Genomic DNA, 23,138 nt, shown 5'->3' with positions numbered 1-23,138 from the left:
GTGTCAGTTTACAAAGCAGATCTGGTGGGAGGAGTGATGTGCAGGATAAAAGACCATGCAGTTCACTCCCGGGTTATGAATTCCTGACTGACGGACACTTTTACATATGAACAAGCTTCTGTAATGTTTCTTAAAAACTCTAGTGTACAGATTTAGGCACACAAGAATTTTTATATGGTTTCGGATGGTATGGCCTCCACAGATCCATGATCTCAACATCACTGAGGCTGTCTGGGATTACCTGGAGAAGCAGAAGCAAGTGTGGCAGCCAAAGTCTGGAGAAGAACTGTGGCAACCTACCAGACAATTTTCTTATAAAACGGCACAACAGTGTATCTAAGAGAATTGATGCAGTTTTAAAGACAAAGGATCATCACATCAAATATTGATTTGATTTATTTTTTTTACTATTTACTGCTCTTTATAGTAAATATTTGGTATTTCAAAACTTCACAGTTCATTTTCTTTGAAAGCACCTTGGCTTTACAGAATATTTTTACATACGCCTACAACTTTTGCGCAGTTCCATATGTACATAAGTTTGCATATGACGCAAATATTATCGGTGCTGTGGATGGTACAGAGCCTTGTTGTAAGTTACAACAGGGAAAAGACAGGATGACGTGCTGGGTGTAGAACTGATTGATGGAGTCTAGCTCAGAAAAATGTGAAGTGATACAACTTGGAGGATCGAACTTGAAGGCTGGTTAATCGTAGCAATATGGAGGTATAGAAGGATATTGGGGCAAAGTTTAGGGGAGATGTAAGAGGTAAGTTTTTTTACATAGATTGTTGAGTTCCTGGGACGCACTGTTGGCATGGAGGTAGAGGCTGATACAATATGGATATTAAGAGGCTCTTAGATAGGCACGTACATTTATGTATGGAAACAGACTCTTACAGGCTTTGTAGGATGGAAGGATTAGATTCATCGTGGAGTATAGATTGGCACAACATTGTGGGCCAAAGGGCCTGAAATGTGCTGTGCTTTTCTATGTTCTGTGTTCCAGAACAAGAGGGCACAGCCTCAAAATTGAGGGGTGACCCTTTAGAACAGAAGTAAGGAAAATTTTTTTTTTCGCCAAAGAGCAGTTAATTTGTGGAATGCTCTTCTATAGACAGCAGTGTTTTATTGCCTGCGTGCATTCAGCATAGCCTGAGAGATTGGACTGTTGAGCCAACTGACTCTGAAGACTAGTGGTATTCATTTTATACAAGCAACACACATCAAAGCTGCTGGTGAATGCAGCAGGCCAGGCAGCATCTCTAGGAAGAGGTGCAGTCGACGTTTCGGGCCGAGACCCTTCATCAGGACTGAGCCTGCTGCGTTCACCAGCAACTTTGATGTGTGTTGCTTGAATTTCCAGCATCTGCAGAATTCCTGTTGTTTTCATTTTTATACATAGTTATTCATTTCAGCATAGTGTTGTCTTCATTTCCTTTTGAGAGTTTTAGTTAACAGCCCTGTTTGGCTTAGCGTTTATTGTTTTATTCCTCTATCACTGTTCTCATAAAAAGGTCTGTGAACTATCGACCCACTTCAGTCTCTCTCACTCCTCACATGGGCCATATCTGAACATGGTGACAGCAATGATCTCTCAGTGTGTAGCATCTATTGGTACTTCTCTATATTCTGTTTGGTAAGACAAGTAAAGACAGAAGTTCTAACCACATCCTTTGCTAAGGGCGAACATTACGCAATGACAGCAGTGACTGATGAAATAGAGTCAGCACTCATACTAACAATATACAGAATTTAAGCAGATACACATTCCAGGCTAATATACTGTACAGTTTACGTCTCAAACAAACCCAACGTAACAAAAGCTCTCCGTGTATACAGAATTCTTTTATCATTTATCTACTTATCAATGTGAAATTAAGTGTTTATAAACAATTGCAAAGTCAGTAAGTAAAATTCAGGAAAATATAAATCAGCCACATTCTTGCATCACCACGACCCTCACACCACAATGAAATCAAAAGCAACACACACAAAATGCTGGAGGAACTCAGCAGCTCAAGCAGCATCAATGGAAATGAATAGATAGTCAGGGTTTCATACATCTGCAGCTAAAAGTAAAGGCATCCGTTAGCCTTGCGAGACCATGGATCTGTGCCTGGAAAGTCTTCACTCTCCAGGGCGCAGGCCTCGGCAAGGTTGTATGGAAGACCAGCAGTTGCCCATGCTGCAAGTCTCCCCTCTCCACGACACCAATGTTGTCCAAGGGAAGGGCATTAGGACCCATACAGCTTGGCACCAGTGTTGTCACAGAGCAATGTGTGATTAAGTGCCTTGGTCAAGGACACAGCACGTTCCCTCGGCTGGGGCTCGAACTCACGACCTTCAGGTTGCTAGTCCAATGCCTTAACCACTTCGCCACGTGCCCATACATCTACAGCTAATTTTGCAGCATACAGTATGCCAGTGATATGAAACCTGATTTTGATCCTGATTCTGTATTACTTCTCCAATTCGTGTGACTGGTGAGAATCGTTATCCCCGATACTGAAGCACTACTCAGACTTCAGCTGCCCCAGGGAATCGCACAGTATGAATCTGGATAGAGTAACATTGAGAGAACTAACAAGGTGAACAAAGATGCTGGGAAGTTAGCTACTGAGAAGGTGAGCAAAGGTGTGCAGTTTCAGGTGTCAGGGAGACTATGGGAGTGAGATAGGAAAGATAGAAATGTTCTCTCCTTTGACAAGTGTGAACTGCCATTTACAGTGCTCTATTATTCTGTGGGAAATAGAAACTACAGGGGTTGTCTACTCACACAGATCATTTACTGTCAAATGGAGTTGATTTGCTTTAAGAATGGATCTGATGTGGATTTCACACCATCGTGAATGTGTAAATCCATTCTGAAGGTTTCCCCTCAAATCTAACTGAAGCAAAGTGAAATCCCATCAGAGGTCTTGAAATTGCACTGACAGATGGAATAGAATTCAGAGGAGATGAGCTTTCAAGGCTCAAAGAGAAGAAAGAATGAAGCCAAATATGTAATCAGAGTTTGCAGGAAAAGCCCCTTCTACATCTCACTTATTTCCCACTTTGCTCCCTCCTCAGTAGCAAGTTCCCAAAAATTATGGCAACACAGGGAAAAAGCTGGTGGAACTCAGACGACCAGGCAGAGTCTGTAGAAAAGAGTAAACAATCAACCTTTCAGGCTGAGGCGCTTCATCAGAACTCATGTCATGTCTTCCTCATGTGTCGTGTTTGATTGAATTACCATCAGGGCAGGTCCAGAAAGATGTACAAATCTTGGAGTGCAAGTCCATAACTCCCCGAGATTTGGAACAGAGGGAGATGGTAAAGTAGTTGTTAAGGAAGGCTTCCGGCATTGAATGAGCAATGAGCATTCAAGAATTCATGCTGCAGAATAGATTCACAAGATTGGTGCCTGTATTAGAAGCCCATAAGCCCCAAAGGCGTTGGAGCAGAATTTGACCTTCTCAACCCCATTCTCCTGCCTTACCCTGTAACCTTTAGCGCCTTTACAAATCAAGAATCTATCAACCTCACGTACTCTGAGGCTGTGCCATCTGTTTGTAGACTCACTTACTGCAGGAAATATTCTCTCCACGTCCACTCACACAAGGCCTTTCAATATTCAATAGGTTTCTATGAGATTCCGTCTTTCTTCTAAACTCCAGTGAGTATTTTAAGTCAAGCAAAAAATAAAACTTCTGGGGGAGCTTTGGGAGTCATGTGAGGTCTGAGAAGGCAGAGTGGTCAATATTTCAGATTAATCCCCTGTTTCAGGACACCTCCAGCCATTTACCGTGCGTTCAGATTAGAACCTCTACTGTTGCTTGTGTCCAATACTTCAACTCTTGTCACCATTTCGTTCAGTCTTTCAGAATTATATAAGTATTTCTCTCTTGCTAAATATACCGAAATGCTTCCCAGATTGTCACGTGCCACACACCATCTGTGTCACCCTTGGTTTTTTGATCCAACTTCCTGCTGCCTTCTTCCTCATTTTTATTTCACAATTACTTCTCTCTGAGGAGAAACAGGTCCTGGCTGCGTCTCTGTGAATAAAACAATGTGGGCTTCAATTCTCCTGATTGTTTCGCTACCTGGTAAGTGACAAATTGTGCTGGACGTTTGCATAAGCAGTGTTGGTTTGGGGGGTCATACACCATTCGCGGAACAGTACTTGAATATCTGTAGACACTAAAGATATCAGAAATTGGAGTTCAGAGTGCACTCTTGGGGGAACTCAGCAGCTTCTGTTACGGGAAGGGAATCGCCTACAATTTGGTCTGTGACACTCAAGTGTGAGTGGAGAGGGAGATGGTCGAAATATGAGAGGGGAGGTGTAAGACTGGGTCTACTAGGTCGTCGGGGACTTAGGAGGGGTGAAGCACGACAGGCAAGTGGAAAGGGAAGGAAAAGGGGTGGACTTTGGAGATTGGTGAGAGGTGGAAGCGGACAAGAAGAAAAGGGGAATAGTGTGGAGTCAGGTGAGGGAAGAATATGTCCAGCTGATGGAATCTAGAGGCTGTTAAACAGGAATATCATGTCAACTGGAATCTAATCTCACTCTGTTAGGATCACTATGAAAATTGATGTTATTCTCCTGTTATCAGTGTCTTTCCTGGGCCATTTCAGTGGGGCGTTTAGTAAAGAACATTTCTAGATGTGGAGTCAAAGATAACCTGGGTGGGGAGGGACGAGAGATTTCTGTCCCTAAAGGCCTTTCTGATCCAGATGGGATTTTGACAATCTGGTAGTTGATCATTATCATTATGGATATGTGGTTTTTAATTCCAGAAATTAGATATAAACACTAAATAAGTCCCTAAAGGAAATGAAATCACACCTGGATTTCTGGACACCAAAGTGGTAATGACCACTGTTGCAGCACCTTCTAACTACACAGAGAAATACCTGACAGGTACAGAATATAAAATTTCCATCAGAACCAGAGGGCTCAGTTTCAGACATCATGAGGAGTTTCTTACTGCAGTTTATAAACTTGTCTGTAAGTGCGGAGGAAGTCAGGACATTGTCATTATGGAGAGAATTGAAACATAATCTCAAATGATCCCACTGACCCCCGATTCAACCCTGGAACACAAGAAACATACACACACAAATCTCCATGTACAGTAGCTCTATCTATCCCAAATAAATTACCTGGGATCCTTGTGGACACTTGGAGGTCCAGCATGATCTGTTGTAATTTATAATTCAATATTGCGGCTCTCCCTCAGTACTGCACTGGAAGAACAGCCCTGGTTTTCTGCTCAGGACTCTGGAGTGGGAAGTGAACCCACAATGTACTGACACAGGGGAGAGAGCACTGACACAGCTGACACAGTAACAGCACTGACTGCACTTCACACCAAAACCATTGGCTGTGGTTTCATGGGAAATATTAAGTTGTTCCTTTCCTCTCAAATCTGAAAATGCCTCCTTCAGTTTCAGGTGCATTGTGGGCAGAGAAACCTGTAAGAGGAGTTGTGGGAAGAGCGATCACAATCGATTGTCACTATGAAGCAAAGTACCGCTCACACACAAAGTATTGGTGCCATGGATGGACTCGCCAATGTTCAGTTTTAGTGGAAACAAAAGGGCAACATGGACGGAGTGGACGAGTGTCAATCACAGATAACCCGGAACAGGGAATATTTACTGTTACTATGGAGAATCTTCACACTGGAGATACAGGATGGTACAGCTGTGGAATTACAACACCAGGTCCCGATCTGATGTTTGATGTATATTTACAAGTATCTGATGGTAGGTTTCTCAGTGATTTGTGCCTTCAGTAAAATAAATATGTCATCCATGTTTCCTCTGGGAAGGGTCAGAGCATTAGATGTCCTGGGGAATGACGATGTGCTGATCCCAGGGTGAAGCTTGTTGAATGGAGAAATACCCATCTCGTGGATGTGTCTGAAGAACAGTAATCTTCTCCTCCTCCTGTTCAGCCTCTGCACAGATTACAAGATCTTTGTCCAGACCCTGTCCATCCCTCAAAATCTCTGCATTAATATCAGTGTCAAAAGTTTCCCTCTATACAGCAGTTCACTGAACCCAGTTACAATTTCATTCTCTCCTGAAAGCCTCCAAACATGTGACGGATATCTCACAAGTTGTGTCTCTAAACACTCAATGGCCACTTCATCAGGAACCTCCTATGCCTAACAAAGTGGCCACTGAGTTTATCTATATGGTCTTCTGCGGTTATGGCAGATTCTTTTCAAGGTTTGATGTGTTGTGTGTCCAGATGCTCTTCTGCACACCACTGTCATAAAATGTGGTTATTTGTATTTCTGTCAGTTTGAACCAGTCTGGCCATTCTCCTCTGAGCTTGTCAGGGCACTGGAGCAGGGATCCAATCGCAGACCCAGCACTGTGCACACAGTGATATTAATTGAGTAACAGATCCTGAGGTGCAAACGAAGTCGGTGTCAAAGTTCAGGCAGAGATCAACACATCCAGAGAAATCCAAAAACCAGAACTGGGAAACAGGCAGAGTCGATATTCTGATGGACAGAGTACAGATACAAATGCTGGAAAGGCTCAGGAAAATTCACTGGCACAATCTGGCAACAAACAGGTAAAAATGGAGGGCTAAAACACACTGAGAATAAACAGAGAGGCAGATGATAGGTGGAACACAATGAGACAGAAGTGGCAGCAAAACAGGTAATAATGAGAAACAGGTCTAAGACAGAGTACTCAGTAATACAGGGACCGGAGTAGAGCAGGAGCAGGGACAGGAGCATATGGGCATGAACACAAACAAGAGCACATGGCAATACAAAACCACAGACTGACAGATAGTGGCAAAACACATAAAGAGGCAAAGTTCAACTGGAGGTACTGACAGACATAGTCATAGTCATACTTTATTAATCCGGGGGGAAATTGTTTTCGTTACAGTTGCTCCATAAATAATAAATAGTAATGCAACCATAAATAGTTAAATAGTAATATGTAAATTATGCCAGTAAATTATGAAATAAGTCCAGGACCAGCCTATTGGCTCAGGATGTCTGACCCTCCAGGGGAGGAGTTGTAAAGTTTGATGGCCACAGGCAGGAATGACTTCCTATGACGCTCAGTGCTGCATCTCAGTGGAATGAGTCTCTGGCTGAATGTACTCCTGTGCCCAACCAGTACATTATGTAGTGGATGGGAGACATTGACCAAGATGGCATGCAACTTAGACAGCATCCTCTTTTCAGACACCACTGTGAGAGAGTCCAGTTCCATCCCCACAACATCACTGGCCTTACGAATGAGTTTGTTGATTCTGTTGGTGACTGCCACACTCAGCCTGCTGCCCCAGCACACAACGGCATACACGATAGCACTGGCCACCACAGACTCGTAGAATAAACTCAGCATCGTCCGGCAGATGTTAAAAGACCTCAGTCTCCTCAGGAAATAGAGACAGCTCTGACCCTTCTTGTAGACAGCCTCAGTGTTCTTTCACCAGTCCAGTTTATTGTCAATTTGTATCCCCAAGTATTTGTAATCCTCCACCATGTCCAAACTGACCCCCTGGATGGAAACAGGGGTCACTGGTACCTTAGCTCTCCTCAGGTCTACCACCAGCTCCTTAGTCTTTTTCATATTAAGCTGCAGATAATTCTGCTCACACCATGTGACAAAGTTTCCTACCGTAGCCCTGTACTCAGCCTCATCTCCCTTGCTGATGCATCCAACTATGGTAGAGTCATCCGAAAACTTCTGAAGATGACAAGACTCTGTGCAGTAGTTGAAGTCCGAGGTGTAAATGGTGAAGAGAAAGGGAGACAAAACAGTCCCCTGTGGAGCCCCAGTGCTGCTGATCACTCTGTCGGACACACCGTGTTGCAAGCACACGTACTGTGGTCTGCCAGTCAGGTAATCAAGAATCCATGATACCAGGAAAGCATCCACCTGCATCGCTGTCAGCTTCTCCCCCAGCAGAGCAGGGCGGATGGTGTTGAACGCACTGGAGAAGTCAAAAAACATGACCCTCGCAGTGCTCGCTGGCTTGTCCGGGTGGGCGTAGACACGATTCAGCAGGAAGACGATGGCATCCTCAACTCCGAGTCGAGGCTGGAAGGCGAACTGCAGGGGATCTAAGTGTGGCCTGAGCATAGGCCGGAGCAGCTCCAGAACAAGTCTCTCCAGGGTCATGATGTGGGAGGTCAATGCCACTGGTCTGTAGTCATTGAGGCCGCTGGGGCACGGCATCTTCGGCACAGGGACGAGGCAGGACATCTTCCACAATACAGGAACCCTCCAGAGCCTCAGGCTCAGGTTGAATACATGGCGAAATACTCCACATAGCTGAGGGGCACAGGCTTTGAGCACCCTGGTACTGACACCATCCGGTCCTGCAGCCTTGCTTGGGTTGAGATGTTACAGCTGTCTTCTCACCTGTAGAGCTGTGAAGCCCACCGTGGTGGTTTCGTGTGGGGAAGGGGTATAGTCATGAGAGCAGGGTGGGGGACTGTGAGGAGGGGTAGGAGGGGAGAGTGGAATATGTGTTGGTTGGGGGCCGACAACAGATGTCTCCTGTGCGGGATGGACAGGGGCCACACTGTCAAATCTGTTAAAGAACAGGTTAAGTTCATTGGCCCTGTCCACACTGCCTTCTGCTCCTCTGTTGCTAGTTTGCCGGAACCCAGTGATGGTCCTCATCCCCCTCCAGATCTCTCTCATGTTGTTCTGCTGGAGTTTCCACTCAAGCTTCCTCCTGTACCTGTCTTTAGCCTCCCTGATCCTGGCTTTCAGGTCACTCTGTATTGCCCTCAGCTCCTCCCTGCTTCCATCTCTAAACACCCTCCTTTTAGTGCTCAGGATGTCCTTAATGTCTTTTGTCACCCATGGCTTGTTATTTTAATAACAAGGGACAGTTCTTGTCAGAACATTGCAGTCCACACATCTCTCATTGACAAGGCATTTTGCTCACATAATAGCTGATCACTGGATCTTTCTTGTTTTTTTACACCATTCTCTGTAAACTCTAGTGACTGTTGTGCATGAAGATCTCAGGACATCAACAGTTAACAGTTTTTGAGACACTCAAACCTCCCCTTCTGGCACCAACTATCATCCGATGGTCAAAGTCACTAAGATCACATTTCCTCCCCATTCTGATGTTTGGCCTGAACAACAACTGAACCACTTGATTACATCTGCATGCTTTTATGGACAGTGTTGCTGCCAGATAATAGATTAATTAGATATTTGCATTAACAAGTAGGTGCACAGGTGTACCTGAAAAAGTGGCAGAAGAGAGTTTGATTTGCAGTTGTTCATTCAGTGTCTGATTGTTGAATTCTTTTCCACAGAACCTGTGTCTGCTCCTGTGGTTCGATATCCATCACCAGCAAATGTTTCACGTCTCGGAGGCTTAGTGTTACTTTCCTGTGAGTCTCTCCAGGGATCCTTTCCCATTCAGTACAAATGGTATAAACAATCTGGACATACACAGATCTCAGATACAAATGAACTGGCTCTATGTTGTAAATCCTTCAACCACCAGCACCAACGATATTACTGCAGTGCCTCAAATTGGCATGGAGCGAGATCCAGTGCAATGGTTAATTTGACAGTCTACAGCAAAGGAGAGACCTGCAGTTATACGACAGAAATCGACGGCAACAGTATGTTCTAATTTCAAGGGGGTATACATTTCAATATTTATAGCTGTTACTGTGTACTGCTGCGCTTATACTTCTAGTGAGGGTAAGGAATTTCTTTGCATTTGTAGAAGCCACAAATTGCAGCCACCATGGGGTAGAAATAGAGTGTAGTGAACAGTTAAGTCTGTCACTTCCTCCTGAAAGATGTGCAGCACCTCAAACATAGTTGGACTTGCACATCCAGACAAATTGAGAGCATTTCATTCATACTTCTCGCTTCAGCTTTGAAAAAGCTAGAAGAGGTGTTGAGTTGTGAGACATTGACACTGTCATAAAAACAAAAGGAAAATATATCAAATATCAGTGGAAATGACAGAAATTCAGCAATGTCAGGGGGCAGAAGTGAGCGTGGTTACTTTTACTAAGGAGCAGGTGCTTGAGGTGGTCGATAAGTCACCTGGATCAGATGGACTACACCCAGGTTTCTGAAAGAGGTAAGTGAAGAGATTGTGCAGGCATTAGTGGTTATCTTTGAAAAATAACCAGACTCTGGAAGTGCCACTCCACACTTTAAGAAGGGAGGGAGGCAAAGGAAGGGAAATTGTAGACAACACTCCAGAGTAGATGAGGAAAAGATGTTTTCCATGGTGGGAGAGTCTAGGACAAGAGGGCACAGCCTCAGGATAGAGGAGCGCCCTTTCAAAACAGAGATGTGGAGAAATTTCTTTATCCAAAGGGTGGTATACTTGTGGAATTTGTTGCCACATACAGCTTTGGAGGCCAGGTCATTGGATGTATTTAAGGAAGAGATTGATAGGTTCTTGATTGGACATGTCATCAAAGGTTACGGGGAGAAGGCTGGGAACTGGGGTTGAGGAGGAGATTTAAAAAAAAAGGATCAGCCATGATTGAATGGTGGAGGAGACCAATGAGCCAGATGGCCTAATTCTGTTCCTTTGTCTTATGGTCCTATATTGTGACATATACAATATGTTCTTTAATAATAAAGTTAATTTTCTCTTCTGAGAATGATGCAAAAATTTAATGAACATAAAATAAGAATTAATTGAAATTGAGTATATTTGCAAACAATACTCAAAGACCTTAAAGTTGAATGAACAATGGAATTAAAAGTTGGGTGTTGAACAAAATGAGTGATTGCAGCTTGATGCAGTTTGCATTCATCAATCGGGTGTGAATCTGCAAATGGAAGTTGCTGCTTTTCTCAGAGTTGACATGTAACTGTAACCCGTGAATGTACAATTAGCCTCGGAGCTGCTACATGACGTAAGCTATTTGGAAATGGAGGAGTCATCACTGCATGATAAGAAAGTTAGAAATATTAGAAGATTCTTTGTAGTCAGATGATGATGTGATATCGCATAAATTTCTTCATACAGTGGATTAGGGAGAGAAGAAGTAAGACCAAAGGCCAGTATGTTGACAGGCCGATGAGGGGGAATGCCATACTCAATCTAGTATTAGGAAACGAACCGGGTCAGGTGACAGATCTCTCATTGGGTGAGCACCTGGGGGAAAAGGGAGAGAAGTCCAGTGAAGTGGTCAACTTGTCCATCTCCAACAGTGTCAGTATCTGCAGAAATGTGATTGAAGTCAACAGCACGGGTAAATGGTGCAAGGTTTGATTCTTTATGATGGTCAATGGAGCACACTGGACTCTGAAGCGAAGGTTCCAGAGTTCGAATCCAGGCCGGGCCACCCCTGAGCACGCTTTCCACCCGTGCTGAGTTGAGTGTTGAGCTGGCCACTTGGCCTCGTAAAAAATGCAAGTGTCAAGTCAGGAACGTTCATAATGTGACCTGGTTAATCCTGGCACCATGTGCTGGACAAGAATGGCTGAATGTCTGGTACGACATGCTTAAAAAAAAAATCTGAATGACTGGTGCATGCTGGATATTTTCTTGTTGGAACTTCACTCAGGAGCATGGAGTGTATGTTGTCACCACCTTTCAGAGAATGAAAAGCCTTTCAGCACAGCAGTTGAAACAGGAGTCACCCACCACAGTGTCTCCTGCCTCTGATCTGCTCTCACTGGCTGGGTGTCTCATCTGGTAATATTTCTTCTGGCTGTTAATTAACATAGACTTCTAAGGTAATCCACTTCAAAGTTCAAAGTAAAGTTATTATCAAGTTACATATATGTCACCACATACTACCCTGAGATCCATTTTCTTGCAGGCATTCACAGTAGATGCAAATAAATAAAACAGAATTAATGAAAAACTCCACACAATCAAAAATGTATAACCAACCAACGTTGCAAAGAAGACAAATTGTGCAAATATAAAAGAAACAAATTATTAAATAGTAAAAAAATAATATTGAGAACATAAGTTTTTAGACTCCTTGAAAGTGAGCCTGTTGTTTGGTTCAGTGTTGAAGTGAGTGAAGTTATCCACGCTGGTTTACGAGCCTGATGGTTGAAGGGTAATAACTGTCTCTGACCCTGCTGGTGTGACACTTCCTTCCCAATGGCAGCAGCGTGAGGAGAGCATGGCCTGGATGGTAGCCGTCCTTGATGATGGATGCTGCTTTCTTGTGGCAGAGCTCCTTGGAGACTTTTACCAATATTTGTTCTGCCTGAATTTATAAACAATTATCTGTTCTGAATTTTATAGAAAATGGGCTGAGTCATCAAATCAAAGCAGTTTTACCTTGATAAAAAGTAAGGAAATCACACGGATTGTCTGTGTCCTGAAAACCCACATATCTTTTCCTTGTAGATGGAATTGTCAGACGTGACTCAAAAAATTGCGTATCCTAGTTCACTGAGCCTCTAAGCAAAAATGTAGAAAGATTGAGCTCAAATGAATTCTATGATGAGCAGTTTCAAGCACAGAAAATTTATTGGACAGATTGGGTTAAGTTCAAAGTTCAAAATACATTTATTATCGAAGGATGTATACCATATACAACTTTGAAATTTGTCTCCTTACACCCAGCCACAAAACAAAGAAACCCAATTGGAACCTATTGAAAAAAGACCGTTAAATACCCAATGTGCAGAGAAAAAAAAACAGATCATGCAAACAGTAAGAGTATGCAAATAACATTCAGGACTGAAGTTCATGCACGTGAGTCCACAGCCATAAAGCCTGTCACAGCCAATCTAGGAGCCCGTTAGTTGCAGGCCACAGCCTCAGTTCAGCGGAGATCCTTCAGGAGTAGTTAGCCTCACATCAGCTTGTCCCTCTTGCCCAGTCCTGACACCCTGATGTTTTCAATCTGGCCGGGTGCTGAATTCGGACACGCTGCAGGTTGTTCCTCGCCCTCGGACCCAGTCCCTGCCTCTCAATACACTCTCATGCCTGGGTCCCGCTGCCCCGATTCGGCTCGTACTCGACCTTTCCATTCTAGACCAAAGCTTAAATTGGTAAGACTTTGAATTGTTCCTTGCTCTTGGGCAAGTGATATTGTGTGCAGATTTGGTCTGATGAAAGATTTTATTGTTATGGAAGGAGGCAAGCAAAGGATCAGCAGACTGATTTCTGGAGATCACAGGGTTTATTGCAAGGCAGAAAGTAGGCAATCACCAATAATAGAGGAATGGTGATGGAAAATTGATGTGATTGAAAACCAACAAATCTCCAGGTTCTGATATTCTACATCCCAGAGAGCATCAGGAATTAGCACGAGAAAAATAGAGTTGCATTGTTGGCCACTTCTCCCCAGTGGATTGGGGAGAAGCTAACCAATCTATTTTAAAAAGGAGGTGGAGAGAAAAGAGGGAATTATAGAGCAATTAGCCTGACATTGGTATCAGGAAATGTGGTGAAGAGGACAAAAGACAAAACCAATGTATTGGATTGGCCTGGTGTTTCTTTGTGCCCCTTATAAATTCCCCCATTTCTGTCTGTTAGATATCCTATATTTTTGATTAATCTTCTCCTCATATACCTATTGAGGTTTTCATATGTTCCCTACAAACTTGCTCACGTTCTATATTTTCAATGTTTTAATCGATTACTTTGTTTTGTTTTGAATTCTAAACTACTTCAAATACTCAGCTTTGTTGCTTTTGCAGAACATGACGCATTTCCTTGGATCTAATTGATTCACAGATATGTTTTGAGTGTTGCGTTTGATCATCTAAATTAAAGCTTCTGAGGGGATCACTTTAATGCATGAAATATTCCCTGAGGGATGATGGAGATCATGTTGAAAGGGATGTTTCACAGGCTGCAGGGTCCAGAATGGGGACGATTCCAGGAGAATATTGATCATCAGTTTTTTCTTGTACATAAGTGTATTTCACTGTGCAGTTTGAACAGATCTTTCAAAAATGAAGAGCTTTATTCAAATATCTGAGTGCTCACTGGAGGGGTAGAAACTCTCCCACCAGCAAGAAAATTAGAGAAATTATATGTGTAGAAAATTGTTGCCAGAATTTTATGACGGCTTCTGAGAATGAGGTATCTGTCACTAGTGCAATCGCAAAATGTCGGACATAAAATTTACACACACGTTCTCCCAGTTACTATGTGGGTTCCTCCAGGTGCTCCGGTTTCCTCCCAGGCTCCAAAAACACACGTGTTAGTATTAGTAATGCGTAGGTAAGATACTTTGGCACTGGAAGCATGGAACATTTGCAGCTGCCCCCAGAACAAATTCTGTTTTGGTCTTTGATGCAATTGTTGCATTTCACTGTAAGTTCTGATGTACATGTGGCAAATAAATCTCATCTTTAATCTTTATATGTCGCATTGGGTAATAGCTCACTTTTGGTCCACCATGATCAGGTACCCATTGGTCTAACAATTGTGCTCTCTTTATCTTGCAAGTACAAAGCAAGAAACTGAATTTTACTTTCTTTCAACAGGGCCGATTCATTTCTGTGAAAATACTGTGAAGGAAACGACGACAACTGATTCAACAAATAAAATGTAAAGTACAAGCTTCTCTCTACAGGTGGTTTCAAACAGGCCCATCTGGGAGAGAAATTTGTTTCTCTTTAACTGGTGATAAACAAGCTTGACATGATTAATTTCAATGAAATCATGTATTGGAAACTGAGTATTCCTGATTTTCTTGTCAAGATGTCAAATTTTCTTACACTAAATATTTAATAATTTAAGTATAGCAGTAGAAGCTCATGTTCTGAGTTATAAAGTCATTGTTATATATTAGAACAGGTTTCTCAGCCTGACTCGACTAAGCTAACCAAGAGGCTGGACAGCCACGAAATAAAGAAAACCACGGAAACCGTTCAAGGAAGAGGTTTGGCTACACGGTCAGCAATGCTGTCTGTCCTACTGTGCAGTAGTTCCAACAAAATGTTTGTAAAAGAACATGAGAGGATTCTCAAATGATCTGGACAGTAGTTATTCTCTTAACCAACATCACAATCATTGGTCATGATCACATTTCTACTTGTGAGACTTTGGAGTGAACAGATTGGCTGTTGCAATTTCCCACACTGTCAACAATGTCTAATGTTCATTTTCTGAGCTGCAGATGTCCTGAGCTCATGAAAATTGCTGTGTAAATACCAGACTTTATAAATAGCCAAGAATAAGTGATGAACCAGGACTGATCCTTTCCTACTTTTTTACCACAGATCCATTTACACAACTGTGCTCAGTGTTGTTGGGATTCTACTCATACTACTTGTCGTTTGTCTACTTTGCTACCTGAAGAGGAAAAGCAGGGGTAGGTGTCTATTTTCTTTCATTATCTCATGATGAATATGATAGCTAGCTACTGAATTTTAATGAACTTGATTTAGCTGCAGTCAACAAAAAGCCAGGATCAGAGTGTTGATGTGTTGGGTTGCAACACCTCAATGAATGGTGTTGCTTCCACTGTAACCTGATGACTCCATTATTCTTGAAACATCAGGTGATGGAATCTTACTTCAAGCATGGAATGGTAGAGAACCAAGAGGTTGGGTAGAAGAAAGATTTCGATAGTTTCACCTGTTCTATTCAATTTTGGGGAATTAGCTCTTGTCATTGAAAGTGTATTCAATAAGCTGTTCCTCAGTACAACCTCCAAATAAATGCAATCATTTGGACAATGTATGTATAAAATCATAATCTCATGTAATTCTCAAAAAAAAGGTGCATCTTTTACCAATCTACCATTCACTGCATACCACTGGAGAAAATTCTCTGCTCTCGTTGTAGAAAGTTGCTATCGATTAAGTCACGGGTCTGCTTTATTGAGATGATCCTGAGATGGGCACCACGGTAGCATAGAGATTAGCGCGACACGATTACTCCGAGGGGCTTTTTGAAGTTCTGAGTTCAATTCCGATGCTGTTCTGTAGGGAGTCTCTGTGTCTTCCCCATTGAATGTGAGGGTTTCCCTGGCTGCTCCAGTTTCCTCTCACAGTCCAAAGACACATCAGGTCTGGTACTCGGTCTTTGTAAATTATCTATGTTTAGGTTAAGGTTAGTCAGGTTTGTTGGGATTAATGTGTCAGTGTGGCTCGAAGGTCCGGAAGAGCCTACTCGCAATGTATTGCTAAATAAATAAATAATTGTCTGTCCCTTAAATAGACTTTGTAAACCAGTGAAGAGAACTGTGAGCACAGTGATCTTCTGTGTGTTGTTATCAGATGGGGAAATGGAGTTGATCACTGGAAAATAAAGCCCCTGCAGCCTCCAACTCATCGGCTGATGGAATATAACTTATTGGCTGACAATTATAACAAATAATAATTTAACTGATCCCTGTGATGTATTTCCTGGACTCTCCCTCTCCCCAACTGATCAGACAATTACTTTCAGTGTCACATTTTCCTCCAGTTACTGTTTGTTGCAAAGATCTGAACAAAAGGAGTGCATTTTTTTCCAAAGAGAAATTCCCTAAATGATCAAAACCTGAGATCATGGCAGAAAAGTGCTCTGGATGCTCAGCATGTCAGATGGCAGCTGTGGAGAGAGGAACAGCCGATCCTTCAAGGCAATGACCTTACACCAGAACTGGAAAATGTGAGCGATAACAAGTCTTGAGGTGCAGAGGAAGTACTGAAGGAAGCACAAAAGAGTGTGAATCTGATAGAGTACAAAATAGAAAAAAATACATCAGAAAAGATGACATGTGAGGCAAAAGGTGGGTGGTAATATAATTAATGAAGATTTAAAGATGGGAGGGCTTTGAAATTTGATATCTTTATTGGTGACATTATCCTCATCAGTAAAAGAGTGTACTGCTCTTGATTTCCCTTGACATTTCTCTTTATATAGTTGACGACTATTTATTTTAAAAAATGGGACACGCTTTGTGAAATAAAATCTGTTCACATTTCAACTTCCATTATTCTGCCCTCACTCAAGAGTTTTCCTCATTTTCTGAAGATATGCAGATCGGTTAACTCTATTCCAGGTGTAGTTGTAGTTTTAAGGCAGTTTGATTGTTCACCAACACATTACAGTAAGCCAGGAGCTGAGTAAAAAGACAGTGCATCGAGGTGTTCTCACGAGGGATGGATCCAAACATTGATTAAAATTCCATCAACTCATAACAAAGTGCTTCTGAGAAATGAATCAATAAATATACAAGTAACTTTAAAATGGCCGACCTGATGTCAAAGGTCAATTGCTTAGAAACACAGTTGTAAGGACAGAACGATGCTGTAAATTTACAAATAAGCAGTGATATCTAGTGGCTGGAAATCAAATAGCAAACCAAATCAGGAGGGACCTCACATCCACTAATAGTCAAAGGCCATCAAAACCGTTCATCGAGGATAGGACATTTGTATTCTGTATGAAATTGCTGATCACAGTGTCGAATTGAAAAGAGGCTTTCGTGGCCAGTAGGAAAATGAGATGATTTTTATTTTGCGCAGTTTGTTCCTTCTTCCTGAGGGACAATCTGCCACAGAGTCCTGGGGAGATCAATGAGACGTTCATGGGACAGCGTGAATATTGTCAGGTAATCTGCTCCATCATATTGTGAAGGAGATATATTCTCTAAAAATATGCAGAGACATTGTAAAAAAAGTGCTCGGTAGATCTGACAGAATTTTTAGCAATAGAAAACAATTAAAATTTCAAATCCAAAACTCTTATAACAATGTTCTTAGATGGAAAGCATTCGATTTCAATAGCAGAGAAGGTGGTGGACAAAACAATGTGATCCTTTCTGAACATTGTGTAGTAACCAGAGCAGAGGTTTGCTCTGTATGGAGAATCATTATTGTGTTGCAGATGGGGTTCCCATGGTTCTGAGATTCAGTATGGGGGCCATGGTAACGTAATGGTTAAGTGCGAAGCTATTACAGCTCGGGGCGTTCCAGAGTTTGCAGTTCAATTCCAGTGCCGTTCTGAAAGGAGTCTCTGTATGTTCTCCCTGTGGGATGCATGGATACACTCCGGGTCCTCCAGTTTCCTCCCACAGTCCAAAGACGTACCAGGTAGGTGAATTGGTCAATGGAAATTGTCACATGATTAGGTTACGGTTAATCTGGTTTGTCGGGGGTTGCTGGGGAAGGCTGAAATTGCCTGCTCTGTGCTGTATCACTAAATAAACAAATAAATAAATCTTTATGTCTGTTCCTGACATGGAATTTTTATCAGTAATGTTGTATTTTCCAGAATCCAAGTACAACACATCTCACGGAGGTGGCAAGAATGAAACCCAGGTATGAACATGAAGTATAAATTGTCTGAATGCTTCAGAATGTTTCAAAATTGGATTACATGGCAGTTTACACGAGATTCATCCTCACTAGTCCAGCCCAGTATTAATATTTTACACAAACGTCTGAACACCCTTCTCATTGAATCCCATCAGCATATACTTCCAGTTATATGTTCCTTTCACTTGTGGTAATCCAGCTTTTCCTTAAGTGTATCCATAATATTTTACGTGACCATTCTTCAAAGTGGCGTCAGTCTTTATTATCCTTACTGAAAGGTGAAAAGTGACATTGGTCCCTTCTCTACTGTTGGAGATGGAACACCTAATTGTGTAAATCTGTCTTTGGGTTCAATGATTTTTCAGCTTACACTTTGTATATTCACTCTGAGTCTCAAACTCTGATGTGAAATCAGAAAAAATAGGGCGGGTCTAATCAGAACAATAAATTGGGGATGGCACGGTAGAATAGCGGTTAGCGTAACACTATTACAGCGCCAGTGACCCGGGTTCACTTCCGCTACCGTCTGTAAGTAGTTTGTATGTTCTCTCCGTGACTCTGTGGATCTCCTCTGAGTGCTCTGATTTTCTCCCACATTCCAAAGACGTTAGTACATTAATTTGGTCATGTGTTTAATTGGGTGATATGGGCTTGTTGGGCCAGAATGGCCTGTTTCCATGCTGTATCTCTAAATAAGTAAATATCTGTTCTGTGCTGACCTCACCCACTCACTTTCTCACTCTACCCCTCAGTCCTGATACCAGTAGGAATATTCTATTGTGTCTTGGGTCAGTTATGAACAATCTTTGTTAGTGATATTTTCCACAGTTTTCAGCTTGTTTGTTATTCTTACCTTCATAATTAATGTCCCAATTGATCTAACTTTTTCCTTATTGAAGAATTGGGTTGAATATTATAAAAGAGCTTCAATTGTTTTCTCAATTTTATCATTTGCCTTTCTTATTCCCAAAGGTAATTCAGGGTGGAGATTGTTGGAGGATTCTGCTTTGCTGTGTACATTTTCCCTTGTTGGCATCACTTTCCCTCCAAGAACTGTACCCTCAGAGAACTGTGTGTTCCTTTTGTGCATCCTCCAGTCTCGGCATCCCACCACTAATAGCAGTAGCTTCAGCTGCCCAAATCCCACCCTCTGGACAACTCCATGAACTCCTGCAATTCTGTCCTCTTAACTTTTGTTCATTTGAGATACAACAGAGTAACCGGTCCTTCCGACCCACGAGCCACCCAATTACACCCATGTGATCAATTAACCTACTACAACAAACCATTTAGACTGTAATCCATAAAAGTATTGTAATTTGCCCAAATAATTCCCAACTTCATTCTCCACCTCTTCTCTTGCTGAATCCCTGTGAAACACCTTGGACCAGTTTAGTGTGTTGGTGTTGTGAAGCAACATGCCGATGTTGTACATTTAGTAGCGGGTCCTCACTAGGGATCACTGCCACTCAGTCATCAACTGTTATCAAACATTCTGAAAAATTATATTCTACAAGCTGAATGAAGGGATCAGGGTTTATTTAAAAGCAGAAAACTGAAGGTGATCTGGTAGATGTCTGCAAAAGTCTCCAATTGTTTTATAGAGTAGTGAACATGTTTCTACTTACAGACGAGAGTAGAAGTCAAGCTATAAACATAAGATAAATAATGAAAATAAAAGCCATGGACAAGACCATAGACCATAAGGTATAGGAGCAGAATTAGGCCATTTAGCCCATCAAGACTGCTCTGCACTTCAATCATGACTGATTTATATTCCTTCTCACCCTATTATCCCGCCTTCTCCCACTTACTTTTCACACCCTCACCTTCTACATTCATCAGACATAAAATAGATAATGGAATTTATTTATCATTTCAGGAAATGGCCACGTTGGAAGAAAACATCGTTTATGCAGATCTACACCATGTTCGAAACAATGAGGCAGCTGCCCAGTTGGCTAATAATGAAAATGAAACTGAGTATACGAACATGAAATTTAAAAGGAAGTCAAGAGCAGGACACTCTGTTATGGATGAGGACAACACCACCTATGCAGGTGTCAAATTTCAAAGCCAACCCACAAGGCCCAAATAGAAAGCTTTCTCTCCTGGTACTCCACAGGACTCAGAATAAGCTTGAAAAAGTCATTATGTGGATTAATTTAAGGCAGAAAAGTTACACTCAGAGGCCACTTTATTATGTGCAGTTGTACACCTGTTTGTTCATGCAAATAACTAATCAGCCATTCTTCTGGCAGCAACTTGATGCATAAAACAATGCGTGTTGGCATGTTGTGCATTGAAAGGTATTCCTCTGCACACCACTGTTGTAATGTATGTTTATTTGAGTCACTATCACCTTTCTGTCAGCTTGAACCAGTCCGGCCATTGTCCTCAATTGAACCTCAATTTATTTACGATCCTTCGGGTTCTTCCAGGAATCAGGAAAGTTGAACAGTCTTAATTCTAATGATGATTTATTTTAAAGTACAAACAAACATACAAACACTAAGCACGCTAAATAAAGAGCTAAGAAGTAAATGAACAGCAGCGAATGCGAAGACAAAAAGATGGCACATCTGAAAATATATTACTTTTAAAGTTAAGATTAGGGAAGTTCCTTCAAAAGAAATAAAGTATTTAATGGGCTACATAATCAAAATAATTACATCACATGGTTAATGGGCTAATACTTATCCAATGAAAAATGGGGAAGGTGATAAATGATTAGTTTAACTGCAATACTGCTTTCTGCCAGTGAGTGGGGACAAACCAGCACATACTGTGAAAAATGAGTCTGTTAAAAAGCACAAATCTTATAAAATGTATTGTTTAAAAAAAAGTCATAGTTTGCAACACCTTTGACTTCTCTCATTAACAAGCATTTGCACACACAGAACTGATGCTCACTGGATTTTTTTTGTTTATTGCTGATGTCACATTTCTTTTCAATTCGTCAAAACAACACTGAACCTCTTAATCGTATGTTTTTATGCATTGAATTCCTGCCACATGATTGGCTGATTAGTTATGCTGCCAGCTTTGGGGTTCAGTTCAGGGCTAAGAACTGTGACAGGTAAAACAACTCTGTTGTGGAAACAGCAGTGAAGAATCACTCTACATCTGAGTGTGATGGTATTCCTGAGTCTCAACCCAGGATTTGCATGACTAACAGTTGTGAAAACTGAGATGCAGCTACTGACATGATGAAGGAGGCACTAAACACCACCAGAGATGGAGGACCCTCGTTGCTGCCCCAGACGCCAGTGGCGTAACAGTGGGCTGAGTCTCCAGACTGAATTGATGTCTGCAACATTGACTGTGGGATCAGGAGCACTGGAGGCTGTCAGGGCAAGTGATGCCATTCCAAACCCTTTCTGTTCAAAACATGCTCAAAATGCATAAACTTCATTGGGAAGGGATGTAGTGTGGCCAAACATACTGCTTTATTTGTAGCCTATTATAGCATTTAAGCCATTCCACATCTGACACTCATTTAGGATTCAGTTTTGGGCTGGTATTGTCTCTTGGCATTGCTGATAACTCTGTAAATGTCTTGAATATGTTTTTTGTATAGCTCAGGGCCACCCAGAATAAACACAACAGTCTGGAACTTTGTTCATCAGTCAATCAGCTCTTACTACTCATTATCTAAATAGTGGTCTGAAATGAAACTTTTCCTTAGAATATAAATGAGGAATTATGCAGGAGAAGACTCATTAGAAATCACAGTGAGCCAGCTGATGATATCTGATATCCAAACGATTGAGGTTCGTGAAGTGTCCGCAACAAAAACAGTACATTAATTTGATCAAGTGATAAAAATTTGTGAAGAGTGTTGAAATGTTAGCAGGACTGAATGATAACACTCATATAAGGGGATTCTGGTGAATTGTGGGCTGAGCCAGAAATGACGACATGTTGAGAATCACAGGAAACATCTTCCTTTATTCCCAGAATCACAAGGGATGTACATGAGAGCCACCAATTAAGTAGTTAGCACTGTGCTTAGTTGCAACAGTTTTCTTCAAAGTCCTTCGCACTCTATTGAATCTGCTCGCCCAGCGGGACATCCCACTTGCCCACTCTGAGAATTCCTCCTTTTCCCCGACCCTGCCCACAACCAGAACAACACAGAAACTGCTGCAGTAAATCAGTGGGTCAGGCAGTATCTGTAGAGAAAAATGCTCAGTTGATATGAGAGTCAAAGCACCAGTGTCTCAGGGGACATTGTCCATTGAAACCTGTATATTTTTTATTTTTAAATTTAATTTAGAGATATAGCACAGTGACAAGCTCATCAGGCCCAACAAGAATCCACCACCTAATTAACCTGCTGACCCGTGTCTTTGGAATGTGGGAGGAAACAGGAGCACCCAGAGGACACTCACACAGTCATGGGGAGAATGTACAAAGTTCTTACAGGCAGTGGTGGGAATTACACTAAGTGCTACACGCTAAAGATACCATCAGTAGGGTGGCAGGACAAAGACTGTCATCCCCATCAGATATCTTGCTGAAGGTGACCATTCCTGAAGCTGGCTCTGCCACGTGTATGCTGCGCAGCCACACATCCACCCCTGTGATAGCCTGTGGACAGGGGACAGATCACAGGCTGGGCTTGTGATGGGTGAAAACTGGAGGCCATCGATGGGGCAACTCCTCATGTGTCATAAGGGAGGGCGCTGGGAGCGGACCCAAAAGCAAGACACAGACACTGAAGTACTACGAACAGGACGAGGTTTATCGAGGTAACAAGGTGAGTAAGGAAGAAACAACGCTGGACATTGACACAGGCCCTGGACGAGACTAGGATTCAGGGCCTGGGCTAGGACTTGGACTAGAAACACGGGACCCAGATGGGAATGAGGAATGAGGAGCCTGGACTAGGAACACGGAACTCCGTAACCAGAGCCTG

General features: G+C 42.2%; 1 pseudogene; it reads left to right on the top strand.

Annotated features, from left to right (window-relative positions):
- Positions 1 to 21,833, top strand: part of LOC140209409 (polymeric immunoglobulin receptor-like) — an 88,304-nt pseudogene extending 66,471 nt beyond the window's left edge.
- The last annotated feature ends 1,305 nt before the right edge of the window (positions 21,834 to 23,138 follow it).

Source organism: Mobula birostris, chromosome 14, assembly GCF_030028105.1.
Source record: "Mobula birostris isolate sMobBir1 chromosome 14, sMobBir1.hap1, whole genome shotgun sequence".
In the NCBI taxonomy this organism is placed as follows: Eukaryota; Metazoa; Chordata; class Chondrichthyes; order Myliobatiformes; family Myliobatidae; genus Mobula; species Mobula birostris.
This window is presented reverse-complemented; position numbering and strand designations above follow the sequence as displayed.